The following is a 22,710-nucleotide window of genomic DNA, read 5'->3' on the forward strand; positions in this document are numbered from 1 at the left end:
CTGAGTTGCCCCCCCTCCAGTGTGTACTCCGAAAGAGTGTTTAGTGCAGCCGGGAACCTTGTCAGCGAAAGGCGTAGGAGGTTGCTTCCACAGAATGTGGAGAAGATGATGTTCATCAAAATGAATTATCAGCTCTTCCAGGGAGACCAGCCTCCAGAAGGTACAGAGGGACCTGTGGTGGTGGATTCAAGTGGGGACGAGTTAATACTTTGTGAGGATGAGGATGTACACACTGAAGAGGGTGAGGAATCGGTGGATGAGGAGGATGAGGATGACATCTTGCCTCCATAGAGCCAGTTTGTGCAGGGACACATTAATTGCCAGCTTGTTTTGTGGGGGCCCAAACGAACCAATAATTTCAGCCACAGTTGTGTGGCAGACCCTGGCGCTGAAATGATTGGTTTGTTAAAGTGTGCATGTCCTGTTTATACAACATAAGGGTGGGTGGGAGGGCCCAAGGACAATTCCATCTTGCACCTCTTTTTTTTCTTTGCATTATGTACAGTTTGGGGCCTAGTTTTTCAAACTGCCATCCTGTCTGCCACTGCAGTTTCACGCCTAGATGGGTCACGTGTTTGTGCCGCCCACTCGTGTCGCTTAGCATAGTCATCCAGCTACCTCGGTGCAACGTTTTGGACATAAAAACACTATTGTGAGGTGTGAGGTGTTCAGAATAGACTGGAAATGAGTGGAAATTAAGGTTATTGAGGTTAATAATAGCATAGGAGCAGAAAAACCTACAAATTCTGTGATTTTAGCTGTTTTTATGCTTTTTAAAAAAAAAATACAGATCCAAAACACAAAACCCAGAACCCAAAACACGGAAGGGTGGTTTTGGCAAAACCAATCCAGATCCAAAACACGAAGAAAGATCCAGATCCAAAACCAAAACACAAAACACGAAAAGTGGCCGGTGCACACCCCTAATGAATAGGCCCCATAGTCAAAAACACTTCCCAAAATAATAAAAAGATGGAACCAGTGGCGTAACTACTGCCCCCGCAGCCCCCGCGGTGGCTTGGAGGCGCTGGGTAGCTTGTGGGCGACGGGGGCAGTGGTTACGCCACTGCAACTGTGATTGCTGGCCTCTGAAGTGATCGGAGGCTAAGGAAGCCTCCGATCACTTCAGAGGCCAGCATTCCCAGTAATGCAGTGCGCAGGTGATGTCATGATGTCACCTGCGACCTGGGGAACCTGCGTGGCTGGAACTATTTAGATCCAGTCAGCGTGGCAGCGGGAGAGACAGTCCGGATGACAGCGTGCGGAGTCAGGTAAGTGCAAGGGGGGAGGGAGAGGCCATAACAACAGGGGGCACAACTACAGCGGGCACTACTAAAAGGGGCACAACTACAGAGGGCACTACTTGAAGGGACACAACTACAGAGGGCACTACTTGAAGGGGCACAACTACAGGGGGCACTACTAAAGGGCACAACTACAGGGGGCACTACTAAAAGGGGCACAACTACAGGGGGCACTACTAAAAGGGGCACAACTACAGAGGGCACAACTACAGGGGGCACTACTAAAATGGGCACAACTACAGGCAGCACTACTAAAAGGGGCACAACTACAGGGGGCACTACTAAAAGGGGCACTACTAGAATGGGCACAACTACAGGGGCACTACTTGAAGGGGCACAACTACAGGGGGCACTACTTTAATGGGCACAATTACAGGGGCCCCTGCATAATGGGCACTACAACAGGGGGCATTGCATAAGGGGCACTATTACAGGGGACATTGCATAAGGGGCACTATTACAGGGGGCATTGCATAAGGGGCACTTGTATAGGGGGCATTGAATTTTGGGGCACAACTAGAGGGGGCACTGTATAAGGGGCACTAACTTGATACATGCAGTTTACAGAATATAAACTATGTTCCCAATAATCTGGCTCTACACTGACATAAAAACTGTGCAACCAGTCTTGAGCTGAGGTGACAGACTGGCAGGAGCAGAGAGGAGGGTTGGTGAAGTAGATCTGTCAGGGTGGGATGTAATGGGCATTACTGTGTGGCATAATGTGTAAGGGCATTACTGTGTGGCATAATGTGTTATATGTGGCATTACTGTGTGGCATAATGTTTTGTATGTGGCATTACAGTGTGGCATAATGTGAAATAGGGGCATTACAGCATGGCATAAATTTGTTATAAGGGCATTACTGTATGTCATTATGTGTTATACGTGACATTATTATGTGGCATGTGTAAGGGGCATTGCTGTGTGGCATAATGTGTTGTAAGGGGCATTCCGGTGTGGCATAATGTGTTGTAAGGGGCATTCCAGTGTGGCACACTGTAACATTACTTAATGTGTCATAATATGTAAGGCACATTACTGTATCATGTAACCACACCTTAAATGTCGTCTTTGGGTGCATTTGACCTTTGGGTGGGGGGGGGGGAGGGGGGTGCCTGAAACTTTTTTGGCATGGGGGAGCAAAATTTATAGTTACGCCACTGGATGGAACCATCTCCTGACTCAATGGAGGTTTACCCCTTCCTCACATGTAACAGTCTCTTACTCTGCCACACACAAAAAAATAAAACAGGTTGGCTCTGTGTAAGTGCAAATGTAACACTGAACAATACCTTGGTTACTGGATAATTACTACAGTATAGTTTATTAACAAATCACTTGTCACACTTTTTTAATTTGTTCATTTGTTGACAGATATTCCTATTTTCTCATCAACACTCACTTCATCTACTCTACCATTATTTCTCCCACAACAAACTGGATGACATTAGAAAGTTAGGAGTATTCTTACGTAGTGCTGGTTTTTAGAATTGGAGATATTGTCCATAGCAACCAATCAGATTCTATCTAGCATCTTCTAGGAGATAATAGCTAGAATCTGATTGGTTGCTATGGGCAACATCTCCACTTCTAAAAACCCGCACTTTAGTAAATATACCCCTACATACATCCTGTACATTTCTATACAGCTGCTTTTACTACATTTAGGCCCGTATTCAATTGCCGGTGAAAAGTCCCGGACTTTTCGCCGTCATCGCCAGTTTTGCCTCCGGAAAAGTATCGCGCTCGTCCCCACGATTCGCCCTATTCGATTGCAAAGGATGCGAGAACGCGTCCAGGAGAAACTTAGATCGGCGAAAATTTCTGTGAGATTTGGGGAAATCAGCCTGACACCCCCCAAAAGATGCACTGACATGGGCGATCACTATGGATATCCCCGAATAGCCCTGCTGAAGGTATTTGGGGTACTTAATGGTCTCAATAGGTGCTATTTAGCGTATTTGCACAGGTGGTGAAGAATAGCATTTAGCAATATTTTTTCATCAAAATAACTAGTCCCAGCAAATTTGGGGTACATGAAAATGGGGGCTAGCATATTTAAAAGTTGCTAAAGTTAAGTTTTAAAAATCATGGAAAAACCACTTGCAAAGAAAAAACACCTGGGGCATTACTTCGGGACCCCCCTGGAGTCTATTTCGCTAGTTTTCATATTTATCCACCAACTTTGCACTTTTGCACCCCAAAAACGAAAGTACTTTTTGGGGGTGTTCTAATGGGGTTTTTTTTACTTTTTTTGATGCAGATTACCTTTGGGGGACTGTCCTAACACTGCACGGTGGTTCCCACAACTTTGCACCCCTAAACCCCCAAACTGCACTTTTTTCCGCCTCCATTCAGAGGCGAATCTTTTCCACCTATCTGAATGCATTGACTTTCCTCTTAGGCGAAAAGTCATTGCATTTGAATTGGGCGGAAAGTTTCCGACAGGCGAAATAACGTCATCGGCTTTTCGCCTGCAATTGAATACGGCCCTTAGAGGAATATTTATCTCAATCTACATTTTTAATGCAGATGTGATAAATATTTTTTTACGGAAATTTACTAATATCCTTTTCCCAGGATACGGGCTTCTGGGGAAGAGCTGGAGGCAGTATGATAGAGTACTGCTATCACATTGCTTCCTGTTTCAGGTCCCCAGCAGCTAATGTGCCTGCGTCACCGAGGGGCGACAGAGAGGCAAATTTAGTGCTTGTGTTTATTGTTTTTGGGGAATATCCTGCAAATATTATTTGATAAATAGGCCCCCTAGGCACTGATTCAGAGTCACACACAGAAGTGTATGCAGCGGCGTGAATTAGCAGTCGCCTGTCTGCGAGTTTTTGCAAATGTTGCTACAAACTCCTCAGGGTTGCCAACATTCTGGCTGCCCCTTCCGGGAGGGAGCGGCCAGATCGACATAGCAGGGGATGTGGCCGGGCATAGGGGGCGTGACTGGACAGCTTTGGAGATGAAGCGGGGGCATGGCCACAAGTTCCCACAATTTTGGCCCCACTTCCGCTACACAATGCTGAGATTATTGGGGGGTGGAGGAATCGGTAGCCGCCAAGAGGTTTGCCTGCCTTTCCGGGGGCCGTGAGAGGCATGCGGTTTTCGGGACGCGCTGATTCGGGAGGGTAGGCAAGTATGCCCTTTGTGTACATCCATACAAATGAATCTGCCAGGACTGAGGTGCCCACTTTTACCGCCTGTGCATGCTGTAATACCGATTGGTGCGTCCATCTATGCCACCATTGGTTGCAACATCCAAACGTGCACCAGCCCTATTTTTGGTTGCACTATTTATTACCTCCCAGGAACAGCCATCACTTCTTCCACAACATTTCTGATACTGTCTGACCCGATGGCATTAGCACCTTTGTGTGTACGCTCTGTAACACATGCGCCATAGGGGCTTTCAGAAATCTTTCCGCATTTCCCCTTCAGAGGGATCCAATATGATCCCTCCCTGCACCCCTCGCGGCGCGTGCATCACTCTACACACGCGCAGAAGGACTCCCGGCTTTTGAACCCAAAAATCCTTCTACCGCAAAGGACAGTTCGTACCGGGAGATCTGTCCGTTGTGATTTTCTTCTAGCTTACAGCAGTAGTAAATACTATTATGCTTGCAATGAGTGGCGGGATGCACTGCATTGAAAAATGTGATGTGTTATGCATTCTGCCCAGAATCATGTCCTTATTATTCCATGGTAAGCAATGCTAGTACATGCAGACACTTATACAGATGCTTCACAAACAGACAGAAAGACACTTCAAAATGATTAGTCAAATATAATTTTTGGCATAATGTATTTTCACATGCCTGACATTTTGTCTTCTGAGAGCAGTGACTAATGCTACTGTAGCTGTCAGGAGAGACATTTATAAAAAAAAAACACTTATTTGATTTGCAGAGAGAATTGTGGAATTTATATTTCTGCAAAAAAAAAAAGTAGAATATGTTTGCAAAGAAAAAACAGGAGGTGCTATCATATGTTACCAATTTTGGGGAAAGCTTTCTTTTATTTTTGCCCATTGTACTTCTTTTAGGTATATTTCAAAGCATAAACCCCTTCATCAAAGTCCCCTATTAAAGGCTTCACAACATGTCTATGTGATGTCTACATTTAGCTTACTAATAATGCAATTTGATTGCCTGTATAGATGGAATTCAATTCTGAGTGATGAGCACAGAGGACCTCATTCAGAGCCGGTCACACAGAGCGTGCGGTCGGTCTGAATGAGGGGAGGACCTCTTGAATTTTCAAGAAGTCCTCCTTTGCGGTGGTAAGGCTGTGGGTTAACACCCACAGCCTTACGACCGCCTAAGGTCATGGTCGCGATGGTCAAGACCATCGTGACCATCGGGGCTTACGACGAGACCCTAGGCTAGGGTCTCCCTTGTCGTAAGCCCCGGAGAGCTTTTGGCTCTGTCTGAGCTGGAAGCTCTCCACTGACATCACTAGTGATGTCAGTGGGGCCGCCCTCAAACGGTAGGCGTTCCCATGGGAACGCCCCCGTTTGGGCTGCCACCCCCCGGCCCGCCTTCCAAATGGGGCGAGCTGTCAATCAACATAGACAGCTCGCCCCCTTTGGATCGAGACCCGCTACGACCGGCGCTGTCGGTTGAAGCGGGTCTCACGCATGCGCACGACGGCGCCGGCGCGCGCATGCTCTGTGGGGGGCCATCGACCCGGTGCGAGCGCATCGGCGCTAACGACCGGGTCTGAATGACCCCCAGAGTGCCACCGGAACAGGTCTCTGAGCAACCAACGTTGGCTCATATTTCCTTGCATCCTGTGGGGGGTGCAAAGGAAATGGCCTAAGACTGGGTACACACTAGGCAACCCGCCACTGCTACAAACAATTGTACAACGGCACAAAATATTGGGCGGGCAGTACACACTACGCGATCCGGTGAACAACCGCCCGTTAAATTGTTCACCTGCACTATTCACTTTCCTTGAATCAGCAGCCTTGTCGCTCCATTAGCAATGCATGCACAGCCGACAGAACGACACCGATGTCGGTGCGTGGGAGCGAACATTGGAGATCATTCAGACCCGTTCGCTAGATGCCTTCGTTCGCACCCAGCATATGCAAATCCAGCGCATGCCCGGCAAGGCAGGCGATCGCACGGCAAAGCATTAGCACTGCCACTATGTCTTGGCGTGCGATCACTTTGTGTATGCAGACGCCCACCAGCCATTCATAAGACGCCCACTTCCGCACGTCGTCTCCTGGAAGTGCATGAAACTATTAGTACATCGAGCACCATCGGATACGATCGCAGTGCTCGAGGTTGACTATACCCTACTACAAGCACTGCGATCACTTCAGTGTGAAATACAACCAGGTGACGTGTACAATGACGCTGTCTGTTAATTATGCACACCTCTGAAACGGCATTGAGACGCTCAGTCACGCCTATGTTCGTACCTCCACTCCCCCGTTTCTAGTGGCCTGCCCCTGTTACCTCCCACATATGGCCTCTCCTGTCACTCAATCAGCTGGGCTGTCTATGCTGGGCAAGCGCTTCCCGATCTCTCGCAGTGGTTTGCGCAAGCGCATTGTGATGCATACGCATGTGCAGATTGCAGATATCGACCAGCTACTAGCGAACGCATCCTAGCGAGCGGGTCTGAATCAGCTCCATAGTGCATACGCACTAGATCACAGGTTCTCAATCTCGTTCCTCAGGACCCCAAACAGTGCATGTTTTCCAGGTCTCACAAAATCACAAGTGAAATAATCATCTCCACCTGTGGCTCTTTTAAAATGTGTCAGTGAGTAATGAGTACACCTGTGCACCTGCTGGGTGACCTGCAAAATGTGAACTGTGTGGGGTCCTGAGGACCGAGTTTGAGAACCACTGCACTAGATGATCCAGACAATATGTCGATCCAATTCTGTATATCATCCGAGAAACCCAGCATATGATTTCCCATTAAATGGTAAGTGTGCCGCTATATATTGCGGTGATGTCCAGCTGCACATTGTTTAGGACTATTGTTTAACTTTTTTCATCAAAATGGCACGTGCAGTGGGTGCAACTCCCCAAAGCTCCCAGGACAGTGAGACAGGACAGACCTGAAAGGATCAATACTTTGCATCAGGAAGGCATACAGTAGTATATACAGCAGGGAGGGGGTGGGACAGATCGAGTGGAGGGATGAGGTGGAGCAGCATGTGTGGGATGGGGTGGAGTGCCAGGTCAGATATATAATAATGAATCATGCGCTCCCAGCGATAAGCAGCTTTCTTTTAAATGGCCAGATCACTGGCCAGGTAAGGGTTAATGTATGCTAAAGAAGCACTTGTATAGTGGATAGTGCTTATATGTAATACCAGCAATAGTGAAACATACACACAATAACACTCAATACATATAACGTAGATAAATGTTTAAGCGCTTTCCGTGAAAGATGAAGTGTCCTGAAAGGTTTCCCAATTAAGACGTGGGCGCTGGATACCAGGGTAAGTGGGATAGACTGCCGCTTGTAATATCAGTGGCTCGCCGGAGCAGCGTCTTTCTGCACGAGAACGGCAGATTTCCACCAGGCAGAAGAGTGCAGAAAGACGCTGCTCCGGCGAGCCACTGATATTACAAGCGGCAGACGGAATTGTCATACAGCTGATTATACTGCAGCCGCCTGGACACAGCCAGCCCCCGCACGGAGAAGATCTTACACAGGGAAAGGTAGGGTCAATCTATCCCACTTACCCTGGTATCCAGCGCCCACGTCTTAATGGGGAAACCTTTCAGGACATCTTCATTTTTCACTGAAAGCGCTTAAACATTTATCTACGTTATATGTATTGAGTGTTATTGTGTGTATGTTTCACTATTGCTGGTATTACATTTAGGTCAGATATAGTAGTTGAAATCTAATGACCACTGAAAGGGTCTCATTCAGCTTGTAAAGGATGAGGCGACTAAGGGGTAACGTATCAAACCCTCTAAGCAGTAGAAAAGTGGAACAGTGGCATTGTCCAAAACAACTAAGCATCTTCTACCTCTTATTTTATAGAATGTACTTTGATTGGTTGCTCTGGGAAACAGCTTTCACTTTTCCGCTCTTTTCTAGAGATATTCGTGGATCCCTGTGTTTTGGTAAAACCACACTCAAGTGTTTTTGTTTGGTTTTGGTTTTCTTTAAAAAGTGATAAAAATCAACTAAAATCATGTAACTTGGACCTGTTTTGTTTCATATAGTATTATTAACATCAATAACATTCATTTCCAGTCAATTCACGTGAAATTACGAGGGAGGGACTTAAAAGCAATCCAAAACACAAACGTTCCCTTTTTTAGATCCGAGTTCCAAACTTGGAAAGAAGACCCAAGACGGGACTTAGGGCCTGATTCAGAGCCAGACGCTCTGAATGAGCGCCCGGTCTGAATCACAGTGTTTTGGGGGGTTTTTTTAGCGTCCTTACCACCCACGGCTTATGTGAGCGTCCATGATGATGGTCGCGATGGTCAAGACCATCGCGACCATCGGGCTTGCGACGAGACCCTGCGGTAGGGTCTTGGTGACCGCAAGCCCTGGAGTGATTTTGGCTCTATCAGAGCTAAAATCACTCCCACTGACATCACTAGTGATGTCAGTGGAGCCGGACCCAGACAGTAGGCGTTCCCAAGGGAACGCCTCCGTCTTGCAGCCACGCCCCCGGCACGCCCACCAAAGGGGGCGTGCTGTCACTCACCATCGACAGCACGCCCCCTTTGATGCGAGACCCGGAGCAACAGCTTGGCTGTCACTATCCGGGTCTCGCGCATGCGCACTAGGGCACCATCGACCCGCTTGCGAGCGCTCAGCACTCGCGAGCGGGTCTGAATCAGGCCCTCAGTTCCAGGGGGAACCACAAAATGATTCGAGCCAGGACTCGGAACCACAAAGTTCGGGTGTGTTTGGTTTTCAGCAAAGCCGAACCGCTCATCTCTACTCTTTTCACAACTTGATACATCAACCCCAAAGTACTGACCAATCAGTATCTAATTGTCATTTTTCTAGCACAGCCTGTAAAATGACAGTTAGAAGCTGACTGGTTGGTACTTTATCTCTTTCCAAGATTTGATAAAACTCCTCCATAGTCACACCTCGTTGCTGTATCTGTGATCCCAGTCTGACAGAGTCACCGGTCACTTGTGAGGCCAGGAAATCTGCATCCACTGACGCAGACCCTGGCTTTGTCCCTCACGGAAAACGGGGGCGTCACGCCGTTGCCAGCCACGCAAATGCTCCGCCCCCCAAACGCTCCAGCATGTTAATCATGCTACAGCTTGGAGGCTGGGGTGTATCTATAATGGGTGCAGGGTGTGCGGTCCAGGGGGGCTACACTGCACACCCTGCACCCATATAGTCTTTATACCTACCTGTCCGTTGTCTCCAGCGTGCTTCTCTGCACTGGGAAAATGGCGGCAGAACACCCGCTGCAGTACCACTAGATAGAGTAGGGGGCATGCACTGATTCTGCACAGTCTCTTAAAACGCCTATGCTTAGAGGGGCCTGCGAGCGAGATTTCAGGAGCCATTCTGCACATGCACAGAAAGAGTCCTGCGTATGCACAGACCCCAAAACATCGGAGATGTGAGCTAACCATTGGCTGAGATTACATCTGTAAATCAGGCTCCTAGTGTAACTGGGGAACATAGCCAGATAATTGTGATAAAAATAAGACAGAGCAGGAAAATAAACCTTCTAACTCTGTTTATAGCCGGATATATTAACTAGGACGTTTCTGTCACTTTACTTCAGGGTCGGGACCAGCTATGCACGTGCATTGCAAAATGCTGCGATGGCATCTTGGTCAGCTCCACCTGGGCTCCTTCATTTAAATAAGAGGAACATCTTCTAAAGATGGTGATAACTAACAGAGGCAAGCTCCAAACAGCTTCTTAAATAGCCCCTTAGCGCTCTCCCCGTCTCGAGACAACGCTTGTGAGCGCAGTGCAAAGCAGGAGATATCCCCAATATCGTCTGCTTTTTAGCTTTGATAAATTATTGAAAAAGCGCAATTACAGCTGTTTACTTATGGGGTTTTTTTTCAACAATGTTCTTATTGAAAATACAATAAACAAAGTACTATAATTATCCAGAAGAATTTTTGCATTTTCTGTGTATATAAAGATCTGAGTAAGATACAGTAAATAGAAGTATATAAAACAACAAAAATGTTCAGATAGAACAGTACAAAACTGTTATAATTAGGGGTGAGCGGGTTCGGATTTCTGAAATCCGAACCCCCCCGAGCCCCCCCCGATCCGAGTCCGATCCGAGTCAGGCTCGACTTTTCCCGCCTGACTCGGATCTGAAATCGAGGCAAAACGTCATCTTCCCGCCTTCCGAGTCTCGCGGGTTTTGGATCCTATATAAGGTACACACGTCGGCGCCATTTTCTCACTCGGCTGTGGACAGTGAAGAGGGAGGGTGGGAGTTAGGGCTGTGTAGTGTAGTGTAGTGTAGTGCTGCTGTTGTCCACTACTTCAAAGTCCATAGGGGCTGGCTGTGTTGTGCTGTGCTGCTGTTGTTAATAGGGGCTGTGTCCACTACTTCAAAGTCCATAGGGGCTGGCTGGACTGTGTTGTGCAGTCAGTTCTCCATAGGGGCTGTGTCCACTCCAAAGTCCTGTGCAGTGTCCCAGTCCTAAAGGAGTGCTGTAGTGTTGTCCAGGGGGTGCTCTGTCCATCAGGGGTGCTCCCCCCAAGTGCTAAAAAAATAATATATTTTCTGTGTTTGTGAATTGTGTGCGCAGTAGCCGCACGTGCATCAACAAAGTAGTGCCAAGTGTGCGCCTGTGTCATAAGTAAAGGGCCGGCTGGCTTGACCGTTAAGGGTGCTGTAACCCCCGAAAGTACACTCCAGTCCAAACCAAAAAAAAAATTATTTTCTGTGTTTGTGAATTGTGTGCGCAGTAGCCGCACGTGCATCAACAAAGTAGTGCCAAGCGTGCGCCTGTGTCATAAGTAAAGGGCCGGCTGGCTTGACCGTTAAGGGTGCTGTAACCCCCGAAAGTACACTCCAGTCCAAACCAAAAAAAAAATTATTTTCTGTGTTTGTGAATTGTGTGCGCAGTAGCCGCACGTGCATCAACAAAGTAGTGCCAAGCGTGCGCCTGTGTCATAAGTAAAGGGCCGGCTGGCTTGACCGTTAAGGGTGCTGTAACCCCCGAAAGTACACTCCAGTCCAAACCAAAAAAAATATTATTTTCTGTGTTTGTGAATTGTGTGCGCAGTAGTCGCACGTGCATCAACAAAGTAGTGCCAAGCGTGCGCCTGTGTCATAAGTAAAGGGCCGGCTGGCTTGACCGTTAAGGGTGCTGTAACCCCCGAAAGTACACTCCAGTCCAAACCAAAAAAAAAATTATTTTCTGTGTTTGTGAATTGTGTGCGCAGTAGCCGCACGTGCATCAACAAAGTAGTGCCAAGCGTGCGCCTGTGTCATAAGTAAAGGGCCGGCTGGCTTGACCGTTAAGGGTGCTGTAACCCCCGAAAGTACACTCCAGTCCAAACCAAAAAAAATATTATTTTCTGTGTTTGTGAATCGTGTGCGCAGTAGTCGCACGTGCATCAACAAAGTAGTGCCAAGCGTGCGCCTGTGTCATAAGTAAAGGGCCGGCTGGCTTGACCGTTAAAGGGTGCTGTAACCCCCAAGTACACTCCAGTCCAAACCAAAAAAAAAATTATTTTCTGTGTTTGTGAATTGTGTGCGCAGTAGCCGCACGTGCATCAACAAAGTAGTGCCAAGCGTGCGCCTGTGTCATAAGTAAAGGGCCGGCTGGCTTGACCGTTAAGGGTGCTGTAACCCCCGAAAGTACACTCCAGTCCAAACCAAAAAAAAAATTATTTTCTGTGTTTGTGAATTGTGTGCGCAGTAGCCGCACGTGCATCAACAAAGTAGTGCCAAGCGTGCGCCTGTGTCATAAGTAAAGGGCCGGCTGGCTTGACCGTTAAAGGGTGCTGTAACCCCCGAAAGTACACTCCAGTCCAAACCAAAAAAAAATTATTTTCTGTGTTTGTGAATTGTGTGCGCAGTAGCCGCACGTGCATCAACAAAGTAGTGCCAAGCGTGCGCCTGTGTCATAAGTAAAGGGCCGGCTGGCTTGACCGTTAAAGGGTGCTGTAACCCCCAAAGTACACTCCAGTCCAAACCAAAAAAAAATTATTTTCTGTGTTTGTGAATTGTGTGCGCAGTAGCCGCACGTGCATCAACAAAGTAGTGCCAAGAGTGCGCCTGTGTCATAAGTAAAGGGCCGGCTGGCTTGACCGTTAAAGGGTGCTGTAACCCACAAAGTACACTCCAGTCCAAACCAAAAAAAAAATTATTTTCTGTGTTTAGCCGCACGTATATATCAAATCGATATAACATAAATGGAGGACCAAACTTTCTCCGATAAAAATAAAATAGAGAAAGATCAAGAACCACTTCCTCCTAGTGCTGAAGCTGCTGCCACTAGTCATGACATAGACGATAACATGCCATCAACGTCGTCTGCCAAGGCCGATGCCCAATGTCATAGTAGAGGGCACATACAATCCCAAATGGCAAAGTTCAGGAAAATGACCTTGAAAAAGACATTTAAATCAGCTGAAGAGAAACGTAAACTTGCCAATATGCCATTTACGACACGGAGTGGCAAGGAACGGCTAAGGTCGATCCCTAGTATGTTCATGACTAGTGGTTCAGCTTCACATGACGATGGAAGCACTCCTCCCACTAAAAAAATCAAAAGAGTTAAGCTGGCAAAAGCACAGCGAAGAACTGTGCTTTCTAAGAAGATATCACAAATCCCCAAGGAGAGTCCAAGTGTGGTGGTGGTTGCGATGCCTGACCTTCCCAGCACTGGACGGGAAGAGGTGGCTCTTTCCACCATTTGCACGCCCCCTGCAAGTGCTGAAAGGAGCACCCACAGTCCACTTGCTGATATGCAAATTGAAGATGTCACTGTTGAAGTACAACAGGATGAGGATACTGGTGTAGCTGGCGCTGAGGAGGAAGTTGGCGAGGAGGATTCTGATGGTGATGTGGTTTGTTTAAATCAGGCTCCGGGGGAGACAGTTGTTGTCCGTGGGATGAAAAAGCCCATCACGGTCATGCCTGGGCAGAAGACCAAACATTCCACCTCTTTGGTCTGGCAATATTTCTATCCAAATCCGGACAACAACTGTCTTGCCATATGTACCATATGTAAAGGTGAAATAAGTAGGGGTAGGGACGTCAACCACCTAGGAACATCCTCCCTTATACGGCACCTGCAGCGCGTTCATAAAAAGTTACTGTCAAGTTCAGAAACTTTGGCTCAGACCGTAAGCAGTCCAGGGACACCTAAATCCCGTTGTCCTGTTGTATCCAAGCGCCTGCAAACCACACCGTCAACTCCCTCCTCGTCAATTTCCTCCTTAGTCAGGATCGGAAGTAGTCCTGCAGGCCATATCACTGGCATGACTGACTCTCCTATCCGGGATTCCTCCGGAGGATCCTGCATTGCTACGCCTACTGCTGCCGCTGCTGCTGTTGCTGCTGCTGCTGGGAGTCGTTCATCATCCCAGAGAGGAAGTAGGAACACCACTACTTTTACTAAACAATTGACCCTCCAACAGTCCTTAGCGAGGAGGATGAAGTACGACAGCAGTCATCCTGAAGCAAAACGTATAACTGAGGCCTTGACTGCTATGTTGGTGTTAGACGTGCGTCCGGTATCCGCCATTAGTGCAGTGGGATTTAGACAATTGATGGAGGTAGTGTGTCCCCGGTTCCAAATCCCGTCTAGATTCCACTTCACTAGGCAGGCGATACCGAGACTGTACAGAAACGTCAGAAAAAGTGTCCTCAGTGTCCTGAAAAATGCCGTTGTACACAATGTCCACTTAACCACGGACATGTGGACAAGTGGAACAGGGCAGACTAAGGACTATATGACTGTGACAGCCCACTGGGTAGATGTATCACCTTACGCAGCAACAGCAGCAGCGTCACCAGTAGCAGCATCTCAGAAACGCCAGCTCGTTACAAGGCAGGCTACGCTGTGTATCACCGGTTTCAGTAAGAGGCACACCGCCGACAACCTCTTAGAGAAACTGAGGGAAATCATCGCCCAGTGGCTTACCCCACTTAGACTCTCCTGGGGATTTGTGATATCTGACAACGCCACCAATATTGTGCGGGCATTACATCTGGGCAAATTCCAGCACGTCCCATGTTTTGCTCACACAATAAACTTGGTGGTGCAGAATTTTCTGAAAAGCGACAGGGGCGTGCAGGAGACGCTTTGGGTAGCCCGAAAAATTTCTGGCCACTTTCGCCATTCAGCGACTGCGTGCCGAAGACTGGAGCGCCAGCAAACACTCTTGAACCTGCCCCGCCATCACCTGAAGCAAGAGGTTGTGACGCGGTGGAACTCAACCCTCTATATGCTTCAGAGGATGGAGGAGCAGCAAAAGGCCATACAAGCCTATACATCCACCTATGACATAGGCAAAGGAGGGGGTATGCACCTGACTCAAGCGCAGTGGAGAATGATTTCCGTGTTGTGCAAGGTTCTTCAGCCCTTCGAACTTGCCACACGTGAAGTCAGTTCAGACACTGCCAGCTTGAGTCAGGTCATTCCCCTCATCAGGCTTTTGCAGAAGCAGCTGGAGAAAGTGAAGGAGGAGCTAAGACGGAGCGATTCCGCTCGGCATGTGGGACTTGTGGATGAAGCCCTTCATTCGCTTTGCCAGGATTCCAGGGTGGTCAATCTGTTGAAATCAGACCACTACATTTTGGCCACCGTGCTCGATCCTAGGTTTAAAGCCTATGTGGTGTCTCTCTTTCCGGCCGACACAAGCCTGCAGAGGTGCAAAGACCTGCTGGTGAACACACTGTCAGCTGAAGCGGAACGTGACACGTCAACGGCTCCTTCTTCATTTTCTCCCGCAACTGGGGCTGCCAGGAAAAAACTTAGGTATCCTAAGCAACCCGCTGGCGGTGATGCAGGGCAGGCAGGACCAAGTTTGGACATCTGGTCCGGACTGAAGGACCTGGCAACAATTTCTGACATGTCTACTGTCACTGCATATGATACTGTCACCATTGACAGAATGGTGGAGGATTACATCGGTGACAGCATCCAAGTAGGCATGTCAGACAGTCCATACCTGTACTGGCAGGAAAAAGAGGCAATTTGGAGGCCCCTGTACAAACTGGCTCTATTTTACCTGAGTTGCCCCCCCTCCAGTGTGTACTCCGAAAGAGTGTTTAGTGCAGCCGGGAACCTTGTCAGCGAAAGGCGTAGGAGGTTGCTTCCACAGAATGTGGAGAAGATGATGTTCATCAAAATGAATTATCAGCTCTTCCAGGGAGACCAGCCTCCAGAACGTACAGAGGGACCTGTGGTGGTGGATTCAAGTGGGGACGAGTTAATACTTTGTGAGGATGAGGATGTACACACTGAAGAGGGTGAGGAATCGGTGGATGAGGAGGATGAGGATGACATCTTGCCTCCGTAGAGCCAGTTTGTGCAGGGACACATTAATTGCCAGCTTGTTTTGTGGGGGCCCAAACGAACCAATCATTTCAGCCACAGTTGTGTGGCAGACCCTGGCGCTGAAATGATTGATTTGTTAAAGTGTGCATGTCCTGTTTATACAACATAAGGGTGGGTGGGAGGGCCCAAGGACAATTCCATCTTGCACCTCTTTTTTTCTTTGCATTATGTACAGTTTGGGGCCTAGTTTTTCTAACTGCCATCCTGTCTGCCACTGCAGTGTCACTCCTAGATGGGTCACGTGTTTGTGCCGCCCACTCGTGTCGCTTAGCATAGTCATCCAGCTACCTCGGTGCAACCTTTTGGACATAAAAACACTATTGTGAGGTGTGAGGTGTTCAGAATAGACTGGAAATGAGTGGAAATTAAGGTTATTGAGGTTAATAATAGCATAGGAGCAGAAAAACCTACAAATTCTGTGATTTTAGCTGTTTTTATGCTTTTTTTCAAAAAAATACAGATCCAAAACACAAAACCCAGAACCCAAAACACGGAAGGGTGGTTTTGGCAAAACCAATCCAGATCCAAAACACGAAGAAAGATCCAGATCCAAAACCAAAACACAAAACACGAAAAGTGGCCGGTGCACACCCCTAGTTATAATATATATGAGACAAAGTAAAAATAGTCTGTCTGACTCTCATCGGCTGCTGCTGCTCCCACTGCGGGAGCCATCTTCTGGCTCCTGCAGTGGGTAATGGGAGAGACGTCATGAGTAATGACGTCTCTCCCATGCAAAGCGGCCGGAAGAGCTGTTAGCGGCGGGACCAGGAGTGGGGGTTTCAGGTAAGTGATTGATTTTTTATTTTTATTATGTCTCTCTACTGGGAGAGGGGGGACTACTGGGGGCACTACCAGGGGGGGATTACTACAGGGGGCACTACCAGGGGGGGATTACTACAGGGGGCACTAAAAGGGGGGATTACCACTGGGTGTACTACCAGGAGGGGATTACTACTGGGGTACTAAAAGGGGGGATTACCACTGGGGGCACTACCATGGGGGGTTACTACTGGGGGCACTAAAAGGGGGGGATTACCACTGGGGGCACTACCAGGGGGGGATTACTACTGGGGGCACTAAAAGGGGGGATTACCACTGGGGGCACTACCAGGGGGGATTACTACTGGGGGCACAACCAGGGAGAATTACTACTGGGGGCACTACCAGCTGCTGCATTTCCCACCCTAGGCTTATACTCGAGTCAATAAGTTTTCCCAGTTTTTTGTGGTAAAAGTAGGTACCTCGGCTTATATTCGGGTCGACTTATACTCGAGTATATACAGTATATATATATACATACATATATATATATATAATTGTATTTGTTAGTTTGAGTCAATAGTTTCCTTTAAAAGGTATCATACAGTCGGCAAGGTAAGAATGAGCTGGAGGGAGTGAATAGTTCACAGCTGTGGTTTTCAACCATGACTGTGTCATATCTTTGGAACAAATCATTAGGTTCTTACTTAGCCATGGTGAGCTGGCTGTGGAGATAAAACACTCTCTGCAGGATTACAATGTTGTCTGTATCAAACGTTCTCTCTATTTGTGCTTCAATGAGGTAATTTTCTTTCAGGTCTTTGGCCCATACTAGTGATTTGTACAGAGAAACAACACTGTGAGACGAGTAATATAACCCGTTGAAGTCTCTCTAAATGAAATGGTTTATGTAATGCTAAACAGCAATGTTTCATTTCTAACAACCATCAATCCACATGTGAGAGCCTCAGTCCAAATTGCAACCAAAGGAGCTTCATGGGGAGTTTGAATGGGTGTTTTTGCCAGAGATATAGCTTTGACTTCCTCCCTGCTGGCGAATCCTGTCTACTACTCATATAAAACTTTTTTCTTTTTTTTTATTATAGTCAATTGTTTTTTTATTAGTTTGTTTTCAAATTTGTTTTTACATTTATTTGTTTTTTAAAAAATTTTATGAACAAAGAGCCTGATTCAGAGCTGCTCGCTCGCGCTGTGCGTTCGCAAGTGGCCCGATGTTCTGCATATGCACATACGCGAACTACACACTGCGATTGCAACACTCTCGCTCACCCAGCAAAGGCAGCCCAGGGTACTGAGAGACAGGAGAGGCCGTCTGTGGGTGGTAACAGGGGCAGGACACTAATAACGGGGGGTTGGAGATGCGAACGCAGGCGTGCCTGGGTGTTTCAATGCCATTTTAGAGGCGTGCACAATTAACAGGCAGCATCATAGTACACGTCACTTGTCATTTTTTTACACTGATTTCCTCATAATGCTTGTGGTAGGGTAAAGCTACCTCAAGCACTGCGTTCGCATCCGATGGTGCTCAATGTACCAATGTTTTAATACACTTCCTGGAGATGGCGTGTTGCTGGTGGGTGGCTCTGCCTGTGCGATTGGGCGTACACATACACAAAGTGGCCGCTCGCTAAGACATGGTGGGCGTGCTATGCCTTGGCGAGCGATCACTTCCCGTGGCGTCAATTTGAAAAATTTGCATACACATCTAGCGAGCGTACGCAGATAGCGAACCGGTCTGAATCAGGCCCAGAGGCTTTTATAAATGTCTGGCGAAGCTGTAAGAGGACCAGGATCGCCGAGACCTAAGTGTCACTCACAACTCTTTCCAGATTTTATTACAAAATGGAATATTTGCCATTAATGCTAAAACAGATAAGTGATATTGGGGGTCATTCAGACTCACTCGCGAGCGGCAGTACGCTTGCAAGTGGGTCGATGTTCCCCACTGCGCATGCGCACGACGGAGGGAGCTCCGTCTTGCGCATGAGCGAGACCCGGCGAGCGAAGGACTTTCCATCGCTCCGGGTCTCGCACCAAAGGGGGCGTGCTGTCGATGGGAACGCCTACCGTCTGAAGCCGGCCCCACTGACATCACTAGTGATGTCAGTGGGAGTGATTTTGGCTCTGACAGAGCCAAAATCACTCCAGGGCTTGTGGTTGACAAACCCGACCACAGGGTTTCAGTCGCAAGTCCGATGGTCGCGATGGTCAAGACCATCGTGACCATCTTGTTGCACGCTCGTATATGCTGTGGGTGGTGACCCACAGCTATACGAGCGTCCAGGAGGACGCTCCATATTAATGGGGGAGGGCCCTGATTCAGAGCGAGCGCTCTGGTCAGAGCGCCCGGCTCTGAATGAGGGCCATTGTTTGTTGTGCTTCACTCAAACAGAGACAACTGGCTGCATCCCAAGTAGAAGTCCCACAAGGAATAAGAACACTCTGACAGCAGTTACAATGATCAACTACTGACAGGGTGAGGTTGTACCCGAAATGCCGACATGTTAATAATGCGTTTTGATGGTACAGCTTGAAGTTATAAGATGACGCTCTTCAAATGCTTTAAATCGCATTCTTAACATGCCTGCATCCCAGGCTTGAGCTCACCCTGTCCCCATTTCCGTTGTCGACATTTTAATTGTCGAACTGGTCACTACATCCCTTCTCAACAAATCATTGCCTGGGAACGTCTATTTATGTTTATCTGCAGTTTGAAAATTACTAATACAACTGTATCAAATTATAAATAAAATAAGATAAAAAAGGAATTAACTGGCAGGCAGCAGGCCTTCTCCTCTGAGCCCCCTCCCTCCAAGCCCTGCATCTTACCCTGTATTGTCAAGCAGGTCCCTCCTCCTCCGCGGCGCCATCTTCCCAGTGATATTCAGGAAGATAGCGCCCGCGTACCAGAGAACAAAGGTTCTTGCACAGTGCCACCGTCTTTGCTTTCACTGTGCAACGCCATCTTCTTGAGGATGTCCCGAGTAGATTGAGCCACGGAGGAAGAGGAGGGACCCGCTTGCCGGCACAAGGTGCTATGGAAGCAATGTGTGTGTTGCGGGGCCGACCCTGGAGCCATTATAAATACACCTACTGTATGCCTCTCAGCCATGCAATGTTATATCTACTGAAATGCGAATAACAATACAGACATGGCGTTCTGGCAATCTGAGTCACATTATTTATTTGAAATGGACGAAGATGTAACTTTTAAATTCTACATAACTTGTTTTTTTTTTATTTCTTCGCCATCAACAGACTTAGAGGTTTTACGTAGAAGTATAACCAATAATAATAACATGATGCCAGATAGCATCACATTGCTGCCAGAAACATCACATAATTGCTGAGGCTATCAGAGTTCAGATCATGGCAGTAGTTCAGGAATAGCCATAGGAGTGGTAGCAACCTCATTTGGGCTGAGAGTGGCCCATTGTGACCCCAATATACTGGTTGAAGGGCTGAATGTTTTGCCTGTCCACCAGCTAAACCATTCTCAATCTGCAACACAGTAGAATGAAATCACTGCACAAAAATATTTGAATGCTTGAATAAGCTTGAGAAGATATAAGCACACTGTTTTTTATTTGGTGCAGTACTAGTTAGAGCTGGTTTTGTTGATAGTTTATAACTGGTTGAGGTCAGTTGCCAATCATTATTTGGTTAGCCTATTAACTGCCCCGTCAAGGCGGGGTTCAGCACTTGTATTTTAAGGCTGGAGGTGGAGTCAACTGCCTCTTTCCATTTTGAGATCCCTCCCACCCATGAGGCACATTGAGGAATTGGTTTGTACCAATATTTATTCATGGTGAGAAATCGGTTTGTACCAATAGTTATTAGTTGAAAAAATTGGTGTGTTGCAATGCATTTCTCGTTGGAATATATTGTGTTTCTTGTTCCAACAGGTGAGACGCAGTAGGCGGAAAGCAGTGCTCCTCGGCGGCTCAATTTAGCGCAGCAGAACTTGGCTAGCGTCCCCCTTTGAGAAAGGCGAGTCGGTTACTACCTTAAGGGAGAACCAGATCTTCATCCTAGGGAGGGGCCAGCGCTATGCTAGTTAAGGGGAGGTGGTTCTACCCAGGATAGCTTGCGCAGGGGGTGGAGAAAACTCCACCCCATTTTGGTAAAGCGATCAATTAATTGTGAGCTGTAGACCGAGGTAGCACTGCTTTTTCACCACCAGGACTAATTAACAATTCTAATTTCATATCATAAACATGGCTGTGACCTCTTTTACCAATTCTATACAGTTGTCTGTGTCTTATTTATTAGTTAAGTTAAAGATTAAGAATGTTGTGTAAAATAATAAAACTATGGGTGACTTATGCTTCCATGATTCAGAACATGAAAGTTTTCAATATAATAACTAAAAGGATACAATATCTGAAGGGCTTCAAGTTTACATCAGGCCATAGTTGTCGACTTTCTGGCTGCCCCCCAGGGAGAGGGCAGCTAGGTCGGTACAGCAGGGGGCAAGGCGAGGAGGTGTGGTGGCATGATCGTGTCATCGTGGCTCCGCCCCCCACTAAACAATGCCGAGATTACTAGCATTGTAAAGCGGGGAGTGTGACCAAGATGATTTGAATCGCGCCATCGGCTGCACGGAACACCCAGGAAATACTCTGGGAAGTCCACCCAAGATTCATGTGCCTGTTCCAGGAGAGTAAGAGAGTATGTATCAGGCACCTGTACCTACGTTAAAGGTATATGAATATTTAGGGGAAGATTTACTAAAGCTTCTAACAGACAAGTCGAGGTGTTGCCCAAAGCAACCAATCAGATCCTGTCTGTTATATTTCTAGAATGCAACAGAGAAATGATAGCTATAATATGTTTGGTTGCTATGAGGCAACACTTTCACTTTTCATTTTTAAAAGCTGAAGTAAATCTACCTCTAAGCATACAACGTGAAAAAAACTACAGATGCCTATCTTGACTATTTAGATACAGATGTGGGAAACAAATATCTTGTTGGATTGTTATATTTTATTTGGTTTATTTATTTATGTAATTATTTAGTAAAGGTGTCCTAAATACCACACCCCGCACCTTAAGAAGGTGTATTGTGAATTTTATCTATAACAACTGTCACATCACCACACTTAACTCTCTGCCACACAAATGACCCAAACCCCACCAGCACTCAGTCCACTGCCTGATTGCATGACGTGCTTGCCCCTCTGCATATATATATATATATATATGTGTGATCACAAATTATAGTGATGAGATTTCCCTGCGTGGCAGAAATTCCCAGAACACGCACATGACATCCTGGGCCTGATTCAGAGGTGTAGGCAGTTGCAGCCACTGGTGCGTATGTTTGTGGAGTCACGACGGCGATAACATGGTAATACTAGTTCCAACATTCCCCTGGTGTAATAGCATGCACTTGTATGTACAGGCTCCGAAATGACAACTTTTAGCCATTCTGGATGCTGGAACACCGCTGGTGATTCTTGACACTCCACTATCGGTCGACCATCCGGGTCAACCGATAGTGGGTCATTTGCATGCACCATCAACACTTGCATCAGTCCTATGGCAAGTGCTGTGTCTCCTCTGTAGTTTCAGCTCTGCTCCACCAACACTCCCGCAACAGTCCCATGACACGCCCATGAGTATTGTTTGCGTTCACTTCAGGACACATCCCGGTCACCACCCGGAACGCCCATGACTTTCCCTGATCACTTCTGATAGCATCAGTCCCGCACAGTGCGTTTGTGTGTACACTCAGGGTAACACATACTTCATAGGGGTTTTCAGAATATTTGAGAATGCTCAGTACTGAATAAATGCTGAACTGTGTGAACAACGACACTGCGTGTAGATAGCGTGCACCTGGGGAATGGTGCTCTGGTGTTCGGCGTCCTCCTACAAACTATACATTTGAGCCCTCAACACTGCCAGCTGTCTCTCTCACTGTTTGGTGGGTCCTCCTCCTGGCATTGCGGTGTGCAGCTGAGGCAGCTCCTCCATTCCTCCTCATCTTGGGCACAGCACACGACACAGAGAGAGCAGGTGCGTGCAAGCGGCCTGACGTCACATGTAAACTGCTGGTCTATACGCTATTGCTGGCAGTGATGCTGCTT

The 22,710-nt window shown here is 47.4% G+C and overlaps 1 protein-coding gene across 5 annotated transcripts in view; it reads right to left on the reverse strand.

The window, feature by feature from the left end:
* The window catches only part of GABRB2 (gamma-aminobutyric acid type A receptor subunit beta2), a 401,709-nt gene that overhangs the window by 227,796 nt on the left and 151,203 nt on the right, over positions 1-22,710 (reverse strand). The window lies entirely within an intron of this gene.

This window comes from Taudactylus pleione, unplaced genomic scaffold (assembly GCF_031769625.1).
Source record: "Taudactylus pleione unplaced genomic scaffold, aTauple2 ptg000161l, whole genome shotgun sequence".
Taxonomy (NCBI): Eukaryota; Metazoa; Chordata; class Amphibia; order Anura; family Myobatrachidae; genus Taudactylus; species Taudactylus pleione.